The sequence below is a fragment of the Peromyscus californicus genome, unplaced genomic scaffold (assembly GCF_007827085.1).
Source record: "Peromyscus californicus insignis strain IS unplaced genomic scaffold, ASM782708v3 Scaffold_19__1_contigs__length_69161282, whole genome shotgun sequence".
NCBI classification, from domain to species: Eukaryota; Metazoa; Chordata; class Mammalia; order Rodentia; family Cricetidae; genus Peromyscus; species Peromyscus californicus.
Genome location: NW_026294491.1, coordinates 26462577 through 26473484, shown reverse-complemented (window position 1 = coordinate 26473484; position 10908 = coordinate 26462577).

Sequence of the window (10908 nt, the reverse complement as noted above, 5' to 3'; positions counted from 1 at the left end):
ATAAAGTCGACCTTTGCAAATGAGACCCTGTGGTCCAGACTCCTTCAATCGGCTCTGCGTTCTTACTGTTGCAAGTGAGACCTTCCTTGGAGAGGGCCGGGCCCGGCTCATCCACAGAGGACCAGGCTCCGCTTTGAAATGCTTAGCGAACACCTCCCACCCAAATTAGCCTCTCTACCAATAAGCACACCCCTGTGTCTTAGCTGCAAAGCAGAGATAAAAGTGTAGGTGTGTTAACGCATTCTGAACCTTTGCCCTGGGTTTTTTCCTTTAATTAAAAAAAAAAATACATTTATTGTATGTGTGTGTGTGAGTGTGAGTGTGTGAGTGTGAGTGTGTGTGTGTGTGTGCGCACATGCACAGGCACACACATACCATGACGCATGCCTATGTGGCAGTCAAGAGGACAGCTTGAGGGAGCTGGTTCTGTCCAACCAGCAAGTGTGGGTCCTGAGGATCGTTCTGATTGTCAGGCGTGGTGATAAGAGCTTTTTGTCCCCATTGAATTGTGTCTTCTCTGTGTTTTTAAAAAATCACTTATTAAGGGCGTGGGAGATGGCTCAGCGGGTAAAATCAGATGACCCAAGTTTGGTCCCTGAGACCCATTATGGTGCAAGGAGACACTTGACTCTTACAAGCTGTCTTGTGATCTCCACACACGCAGTGTGCTGTGGCACACACGACACCCTCACTCCCATACACACAAAAGAAATAAAAATATAAAAAAAGTAAAATGACTTAATAGGTACATGATTGTAATCAGAAGTTTTCCTGTGTCCCACCTGGCCCTGTGGTCGGCATGAATCTCTCCCGTCCACACTTGGACCCAAATAAACACACAGAGGCTTATATTAATTATGAACTGTACGGCCATGGCCTATGGCTCAAGCTTTTTGCTAGCTAGCTCTTATAACTAACCTCAGCCCATTTCTATTAACGTAGATGTCATCATGTGTTCCGTGGCTTTGCCTGTGTGCCATTACATGCTGATCCCTGGATGGCAGTGACTGGCGTCTCCCCTTACTCTCCTTTCTCCTCCCACGAACTCCTTTGGATTTTCCTGCCTGGCTCCATCCTGCCCTGTCATAGGCCAATGCAGCTTATTTATTAACCAATCAGAGCAACACATATTCACAGTGCACAAAAAGACACCCCACAGCACATGATATTGACCATTATGGATCTACTCTGATGATTTGATATTGTTCCCTCTCTGCTAATATAAACAGTACTGTGGCCAGGCGGTGATGGCGCACGCCTTTAATCCCAGCACTCGGGAGGCAGAGGCAGGCGGATCTCTGTGAGTTTGAGGCCAGCCTGGGCTACAGAGTGAGTTCCAGGAAAGGCGCAAAGCTTCACAGAAAAACCCTGTCTCGAAAAACCAAAAAATAAAAATAAAATAAAATAAATAGTACTGTGATGGGTTTGGGGCCCATCTTGGGTTATTTCCCTAGCCCAGATTCCCAGGAATGGAATGGCCTTGTGACAGGTGGTGGCTTTATTTTGTTTCTTTCCTTTTCTTAATGCAGGCTGATCTAGAATTCTGTATGTCAAACTGGTCTTGAACTCACAGCAAACCTCCTGCCTCAGCCCCATGAGTGCTGAGAACACAGGCACCAACACACTCAGCTTGTTTTCTAAAACATACACTATGAAAGTTGCCATATAACCCTTACACGGCTTGCACATACCAGCACAATCTAGTTCTAGAACTTTCCCCACAGTTATGAGATGGTGGTAGAGAGGTTGGGGATTTAGCTCAGTGGTAGAGCGCTTGCCTAGGTCCTCAGCTCTGGGGGGGGGGGGGGGGGGGAGAAGATGGTGGTAGAACCCAGGATGTTGCATGAACTAAGCATGTGGTCTCAGTGAACTTTAGCCACACAGCAACTCTATCACACCAAATAACACTTTGCGAAATAGCCATTCATTATTTTTATTTCTCACCAGATCTGGAGACTGTTAAGTTGTGACTCTTCTGCTCACAGGCCTCATTGCTGTGGTTTCGATAAGAGCGCCCCGAGGGCCCATGTGATGAAGGCTGGGTCCTCAGCCTGTGGTGTACAGAGGAGGTGGTAGAGCCTTTAGGAGATGGGGCCTAGCAGGAATCGGCAGGTCATTTGGGGGCATATCCATGAAGGGAATTATGGGACGTTGACCTTTTCCTCTCTCTCTCTTTGCTTCTGGGCCAAGTGAACAGCTCGATCTGTCATGGGCTCCTTCCGTAATGGTTATTTCTCTCATTGTTGAGACAACATGTCTGCCCATAGCAACCCAGGAAAGAAGGGCTTCCCCTGGCTTGTGGGTCAAGGATACAGCCCGTCATAGCGGGGAAGGCATGGTGGCAGGAGTGTGAGGCATGCGTACCCCAAAACGGAAAGCAGAGAAAGATAAACGAGGGTGCTCAACTCAATCCCTTCCCCCACCTTTTTCTTTCTTTCTTTCTTTCTTTCTTTCTTTCTTTCTTTCTTTCTTTCTTTCTTTCTTTCTTTCTTTCTTTCTTTCTTTCTTTCTTTCCTCTTCTTTTTTTTTTTTTTTAATTTGGTCCAAGACCCCAAACCATGGTACAGTGTAGCCCATATTCAGTAGGAGTCTTCCAGCCTTAGTCAAACCTGTCTGGAAACCTCCACAGATGAACCCAAAGGTGCGTCTCCTAGGTAATCCCAAATCCAGTCAAGATGACAGCAAGATGAACCGCCACACCACAGCCCCAAAGCAATGAGGCCAAGTCACCTTGGACTAAAACTTCTGAGGCCTCTTCAGAAGACTCTCTCATTGAAGCCACTTCAGCTACTGTCTTGTCCCCTCCCTACACACATCTTCCCTTTAACCAGCCTTCTGTGTCATGAGAGTGGGGTGTGGAGGCCAGACCCCACTTGGGAACTCCGACTCGAGCCTGAAGACCAGCTAACTGTGACCTCAGATAACTCCTCTGCATACAGAGAGAACCGGTGGAGGTACATTCGGAGCAATGGAAGGAAGCCCTGCCAATATGTCCGGTCACAGGTCATGCCCCCCTGGCAACTGTGTGTGCTGTGCCCTGTGGCTGGAGCAGAGAATCCTTAGAAAGTGGCGAAGCGGGCCCTGTGGGGTACCTTGTTCCTTGCTCTGTCTCATTGCCACCCCCAAGGCCAGCCTCGGAGCCATAGGAGCCTTTCTGGCAGGAAGTGATGGATGTGATGGAATGAAGACCTTTGGGAGGCTTCCCTGACTGGGTTTGTGGGAGCCTGCAGGTTCAAAACCGGAGGAGCCATGAGGGGCGGCGGCTGGAGTCTATCACCAGCTCAGGCCTCGGAGTGGTTTGTTGAATGGCATCTTTGAGTCAGCTCCAAGGAAGCTGCGGAGTTCATGATGCCCCCGTCCCCCTGGGGGAGCCCTCTGAGCAAGCACCCCCAACTTTGAAGGAAAGCTTGATTTTTGCCCTTCAGGGATCCACATGAGTTCTGGAGACATTCATCCATGTCACCCTATCCCAGCAGCCTGGATTCCCAGTGTCACTGGGACCAGCAGCAAACTGAGTATGGCTGGGGACAGACCGGGGCCAACGGGTAGCAAAGGTTGAAGCCATTCAGACTTACAGGGTGCCCACCAGTCCCCACTTCCCTGGACATGTCCCCGTTTTCAGCCAGCCTCTCAACCCTCCTTCTGTGAGCATTTTGCTTCTCGCTGGTACGTAGACTTCTGGGGACCAGACAGAATACATATTGACTTCACTCAGGTTTTGAGGGAGAAAAGTGGGGGAGGGGGTCGGGGGTCAGCAGGGGCAGTGGAGAACAAACCTAAAAGAAAAAAACCCGAATGTGCACAAACACAGATCTCTACAGGTCACCTTCTACTGCCCTAACACTGTGCCTGCGCCTGATCCCCATACATGTTTCAGGGTGCTCTGAGAGGTAGAGTGCTTGATTGAAACCAAACAGAAGCCCTATCATACACATATTTGCTGAACTGACATGTGAAGTTGGTGGAATTGTCGGGGTTCAGGGGCCACAGTGGGATCTGTCAGTACATACATACGTACAGCGCGCAGCCTGCAAATCAGGGCGCCACCATGTCCGCCACCACAAACATCCATCATTTCTTTGTGTTAGCAACATTCAAAATCCTCTCTGAAGGACTTCAGAGGACGGGACACAGTTCAAGGACACTGGTGTTTGCATTCAACACAGTGGCTGCACCCTAAGCAATTGCTGTCCCAACCAGCAATGGCAACTCTGCAGCTACCAGCAGCGGTTCTGTCACACTGGCCGCAGCCAGGCGCGCGAATTCTGCTCCCTCAGTACCAGCTCTGTCATGGCTGCTAAAGGAAGCTTTGTCTAAATCTCTATCCTTCTATAGAACTCAGGATTCAAAGGTCGAGGTGAAATCCTGCTAGCTCAGAGAGGCTGAATAGCATATAGCTAACCTTCTCTCCTGGCTCGGGTCTTCCCTCTGCTCAGCCCCCACTTAAGAACCCTCCCTACAGGCTGGAGAGATGGCTCAGAGGTTAAGAGCACCGACTGCTCTTCCAGAGGTCCTGAGTTCAATTCCCAGCACCCACATGGTGGCTGACAACCATCTGTAATGAGATCTGGCGCCCTCTTCCGATTATATAATAAATAAATAAATCTTTAAAAAAAAAAAAAGAAAAAAAAAAAGAACCCTCCCTACACTTAGCTCCTTCCTACCGCTTCCTGTCAGCTAGTTGCTGCCTCAGCCTCTTGACCCCAGGTTCATTTTATTTAATCAGACAAAGGTAATATGCCTTTGCATTGTTAACAAAAGCAGCAGAAACAAATGTAACACACCTTTACACGGTTAAAATAATATTCCACAACAAGACCCTGAGTTGGATTAATTGGGAAGTAAGGAATTTATTGGAACAGTTGTTAACACCCTGGGCAGACAGGGAGGAAGTTACAGCAAGGCAGAGGCTCCGAGGGGAATCTAGGCCCTAGAACCAGAGACGGACAACAGGGCAGCCACCCCAAAGACAGAGGAAGTCAGGGCCCACCCTGGGGCTTCTGTTGTGAGGATGGGGGAGGCTTCACAGCACAAGCCCATAGCCAGGCTCACTGAAGGAAGGAGGCAGGGAATTTGGTGGGGAGCAGGATGTATGTCTGCCAATACACCCTTCCTTGCAAACTCACTTTCCTGGGTGAGAGATACTGTCCCAGGGATGGCTGTTAGCTAAGGGCTCACGGACAACATCTGGGCAAAGTGCCCATCTGTCTATGAGCGGAGGATGCTGCAGACCTTGTGACCCAAGCTGGATTCCAACATCATATTCTTATATTCTGTGCCAGCTGCTTGAAATATGCAATTTATTGTCAACCATGGTCTCCCTACCCCGCTACAGAACTCTAGGTGTTAGCCCTGCAGCCTGGCCATTAGCCACCCTGTACCCATCAGCCACCCTCTCCCCGTGCCCTTCCCTCACACTTCTCTCTCAACTGTAGCTTGTGCTCGCTCTGGGGGATGGACTTATTTAGCTTCTATATGAGACCGTGCTGTGGTTGTCTTTCTATGTCTGAACTGTTCCAGTTAATATTACGGCCTCTGGTTCCATCCATATTGCCACATATGACAGGATTTCATTCTTTTTATGGCCGAATCGTATTTTGTGTGCATACGTACCATTTGTTTTGTTTTGTTTTGAGACAGGGTCTGTCTGTGTAGCCCTGGCTATCCTGGAACTCACTCTGTAGACCAGGCTGGCCTTGAACTCAGAGATCTGCCTGCCTCTGCCTCGTGAGTGCTGGGATTAAAGGTGTGCGCCACCCCCAGCTGGCTGTATGTGTATCACATTTAAAAGGCACATTTATGTCCTTATTTTGTGTGTATGTGCATGGCATGGCATGTGTGTGAAAGTCAGGGAATCTGCTTTCCTTCCATTGTGTGTGTCCTGGTGATAGAACCCGGCTCGTGGGGCTTGGCAGCAAGTGTCTTTACCACTGAGTCATCTCGCTGGTCCCCTATGTGCCATATTTAAAATATGGGTTGATTCCATATTTGGCTGCTGTGAACAGTGCTGCAGTGAGAAGGGACGGACAGATGTCTCTTCAGCGTGCCAACTTCCTTCCCTTCCCCTGGGCTTATACCCAGCATGGAGATTACTGCATCATGTGGTTTTATTTCTAAATTTTAAAAAACACCCATGCTGTCCTCCAGGATGACAGAACTACTACGCATTGCCACCAGCTATGGAGAAGGGTTCCTTTTCCCTCACACAGCCACAGCTTTTGCTCTTTGTTTCTTTGAGTCAGGGTATCAAGTAGCTCAGGCTAGCTCACTAAATAGCTGAGGCTGTCCTTGAACTCCTGATCCTGCCTCTGCTTCCCACATGCTGGGATTACAGGTGTGTGCCACCATGCCTGGCTAGTTTTTAATCATTCTGATCAGCACCATCCTGACTGGGATGAGGCGATACCTCCTTATGGCTTTGATCTGCCTTTCCCCAGTGACTAGTGGCCTTAAGTGCCTTTTAAAAATTGCGCTGGCCATTCATTTATTGAAGGCTATACCCACATATAGAGATCAGAGGATGCTCCTGGAACAGCTAATCCTCTCTTCTGTTGTGGCCTCTGGGGATCGAACTCAGATCCTCAGGATTAAGCGGCAACCGCTGCTTTTACCTGCTGAGCCTTCTCGCCGGCCCTCGTGGACCATTTGTCTATCTTCTGAGACATGTCTTGAGAGATGAGAGCCTTGTCCAAAGTCAGACTGTCTTTCTGATGCTGGGCTGGTGGAGTCCCACACACGTTCTAGATGTCGGTCCCTTGTCATGTGAGCGTTTGCAAATATTTTCGCCCGCGTGGGAGTTGTCTCTTCACGTCCGTGCGTCTTTTTCCTTTACTGGGTGGAAACTTTTAAGGACAGCACGAACGCTTCCCGAATTTGCATGTGGTCTGTATGCAGCGGCCTTTCTAAGCCTGTCTATAGGGCTCCAGTTCTGTACGTGTGGTGTTGAAGCCTGAGAAGCTTTGGTTTTTAGAGCGTAGTAGGTCAGAGAAAGGAGGGGGGACTGTGCCTGGGCTGGCAGTGGGAGAGCATGCACTTGACTAGCATGTGCAGGGCCCTGGGTTTGGTCCCAGGCACAGAGGGAAGAAAACAACAGTCATTTCTCTATCCACACCCTGTCTCCCCACACTGCATCGTCCTCCCTGAATGCACCCTTACAGGGAATCTGGCCACCCTTCCCAGACACTTCATGTAATTCTGTTGTAATTGCATGTGGCCTGGCCAGTGGTGGTGGTGGTGGTGGGGTAGAGTTTATAGGTGGGAAAGAACCAGGGGAGGGGGTCCACCTACAAAATCGACTTTCCTCCCGTTCAGCAGCTTTAAGATCACCCACCTCCTGCCTGTAACCTTTACCCATTGCCTTGTAAGTAAGCCTGGTGAAGTCATAGGTGCCCCAGAGCGAACCTCAATGGAATTGTACCTTGGGTGGAGGTGAGGGCTTTGAGGTCTCAGATGCTCAAGCCAGGCCCAGTGTGGCACTCTCTTCCTGCTGCTTGCCAATCTGGATGTAGAACTCTCAGCTCCTTCTCCAGGACCATGTCTGCCTGCCTGCCATCATGCTTCCTTGCCACGATGATAATAGACTAAATCTCTGAAACTGGAAGCCAGCCCCAATTAAATGTTTTCCTTTTTTATGAGTTGCCATGGTCATGGTGTCTCTTCACAGCAATAGAAACCCTAACTAAGGCACCCCCACAGAAGGAATTTTAGCAGTATAAGGTCTCACACTACAGTGATGGCTAGCCTAGAACTTACTATGTAACCCAGGCTGTCCTCAAACTTGTGACAATCCTCCTGCCTCCACCACCCAAGGGCTGGGATTATGGATGTGTGTCATGCCCACATACAGATGTAGTTTTTGCTCTTGTAGGAGGCTGCTCTCTTAGGGTTTGCAGACTTGTGGCGAAGGGGTGAAAGGGATTGGATGACGGTAGGGAGAGCTGGGCCCCACGCTGGTGCACCTGGAGGAAGAGGCTGCATCTCTGCAGGCCTAAGTCGGGGGTTGTATTTGATGAGACACAGTAAAAGGCTAATTAATGGGAAGACTGGGAAGAAGTTGAGGCCAGTCTGCCAGGGGATGGCCCTTTTGTTATGGGTCTGGACTCTTGTTTGTGTGTGAATATGGGTGCCCACATGCCACAATGTGTGTGTGTGAGAGAGAGAGAGGCAGGGCCCCTTGTTGTTGGTTTTATTTTTTATTCTTTTGGCTCTTTTGGGAGGCCCGCCATCCAGCTCCCAGATAAATCCAAATTATTCTTTTTTTTTTTTAAAGATTTATTTATTTATTATGTATACAGTGTTCTGTCTGCATATATCCCTGCAGGCCAGAAGAGGGCACCGGATCTCATTACAGATGGTTGTGAGCCACCATGTGATTGCTGGGAATTGAACTCAGGACCTTTGGAAGAGCAAGCAGTGCTCTTAACCTCTGAGCCACCTCTCCAGCCCCAAATTATTCTTACTTATAAATGCCTGGCCTTAGCTTGGCTTGTTTCTAGTCAGTTTTTCTTTGCTTAAATTATCCCATCTACTTTTGCCTCTGGGCTTTTACCTTTTTCTATTTCTGTATATCTTTCCTTCTTACTCTGTGTCTGGCTATGTGGCTGGGTGGCTGGGCCCTTCTTTTCTCGATCCTCAATCTCTCTTACTTTCTGATCCTGCTTTTTCTCCTTCTATTTATCCTCTCTGCCTGCCAGCCCCTCCTGTCCTTTCTCCTGCCTTGCTATGGGCCATTCAGTTCTTTTTTTTTTTTTTTTTGGTTTTTCGAGACGGTTTTTTTGTGTAGCTTTGGTGCCTGTTCTGGATCTAGCTCTGTAGACTAGGCTGGCCTTGAACTCACAGAGATCCACCTGCTCTGTCTCCCGAGTGCTGGGATTAAAGGCGTGCGCCACCACTGCCTGGCCCATTCAGTTCTTTATTAGGTGTTTTAGACAGGCACAGTAACACAGCTTCACCAAGTTAAACAAATGCAACATAAAAGAATATAACACATCTTTGCATCATTAAACAAATATTCCACAGCAGAAACTAGTGCAACACATCTTAAAATAATATTTCACAACAGCTTCTCTTGCCTCTGTTGTTATGCTGTTTGCTGTGGATTAGCTAGTGTGTGCTCATCCTGGTGTGTGTGTGCTTGTGTGTGTGTGTGTGTGTGTGTGTGTGTGTGTGTGTGTGTAGTAGATCCCCTCTTGCTTCTGTTGCTATGCTGTGTCCTGCAGATTAGCTAGTGTGTGCTCATCCTGGTGTGTGTGTGTGTGTGTGTGTGTGCATGTGTGTGTGTGCATGTGTGTGTCTGTGTGTGTAGTAGATCTCCTCTTGCCTCTTTTGCTGTACTGTGTCCTGCGGGTTAGTTGTTGTGTGCTTATCCTGGTGTGTGTGTGTGTGTGTGTGTGTGTGTGTGTATGTGTGTGTGTGTCTGTGTGTGTGTCTGTGTGTGTGGTAGATCTCCTCTTGCCTCTTTTGCTATGCTGTGTACTTCAGGTTAGCTGGTGCATACTCATCCGGGTGAGCTTCCCATCTGCCTCCCCTCTATCTCACTGTAGCCATGCGGGGATTACAGAGGGACATAACTCCTCTGGCTTTTTCTGGGACTCCTGGGATCCAGACTCCAGTCGTCAGGTCACACAGCAAGCCCCTTTACCCACTGAGCCATTTCCTTGGCCCAAAGCCATTGTTGTTTTTTTTTTTTTTTTTTTGGACAGGTCGGCCTGGGAGCTCAGCAGGTGTCTGGCATATTGTGTTTCAGGCGAGTTCCCATGATTCTTTGAGAAACATGGCCCCACTGCTTCTAAATTATTCAACGAACAATGTGGCTTATGATGAGCACCTGCTTTTCTTCAGAGTCTGGAATTTTAGGACGGCCGGGCAGGCGGTTCCTGTGTGGCCTGCCCTAGTACACACCCTGGCTTCCGGGTCTGAGTGTCCCCGGTAGAAAGGGGTTTCACTTGTATTTCAGAGTTCTTTGAAGGAGGGCTTCCTGATGTGACCCATCAGTTGAGGAATCCGGAAGCTTGTACCTCTTCTCCTCACCTGGCTCCCGGGCTGTTTTTTCCTCTGTGTCCTCTCCACAGTAACCTGTAGCCATGGGTGCCGATGTATGGGATGTCTGAGAGTCTCCTTGGTTGAAAACCAGACCTGGGAGCTGCTGACCTAAGAGTCTCCCCATTTATCCTTCCTAAGAAGCCATGTCCCTTGGATACGAGATGATCAGTCACCTTTAAAGTGTTGGGTGTTGGGGCTCTTAGCCTGGCCTCCTGGTGACCATGACACTGTTAGCAGAAGCAAGTGAGGAGGAAGCAGGGGGGGAGGAGGAGGAAGAGACTTGAGGGACAGTGAGATGATGGTGTGATCCGCTGAGGGCTGTTTGATGACAAGCCCCATTTCACCCCATTGTCTCAGTGACAGCTCTGGGTGTCCGCGAGCTGGTAGGGAGGGGAGCCTGAGCTTCCTGCCCCAAAGCCAAGGCAGCCCCAAGAGTTCCTCCAAACATGTTGTGACAGAGCCACAAGATGTCCCACACCTCGTCTCCTCTGATGTTGTAACAAAGCCCCTAGGTCCTAGGGGAACCTGGCAACCCACAAAGTGACCACATTTCCCCACATCCTTGTCCACGCCTTATGTACCCATGATCCTGTGGTCACGGGCAGGAAGTGGTAGCTGCCACACCCCAGGCATGGCTTTCAGGAGAAACAGGTGCAATCTGAGGGGATGATGGGCTACTGAGCTTTTGAATCTGGGAACCCCACGGCTCAGTCAAGTTGACCCATGAAATTAACCTTTGCACTTTAGCACCCAGGCCAGCCTCAGCCTCTGGCTCAGTGGTTCTCAACCTTCCTAATTCAGGGACCCTTTAAAACAGTTCCTCGTGTTGGGGTGAAATCCCCCATCATAAAATTATTTTGTTGCTAT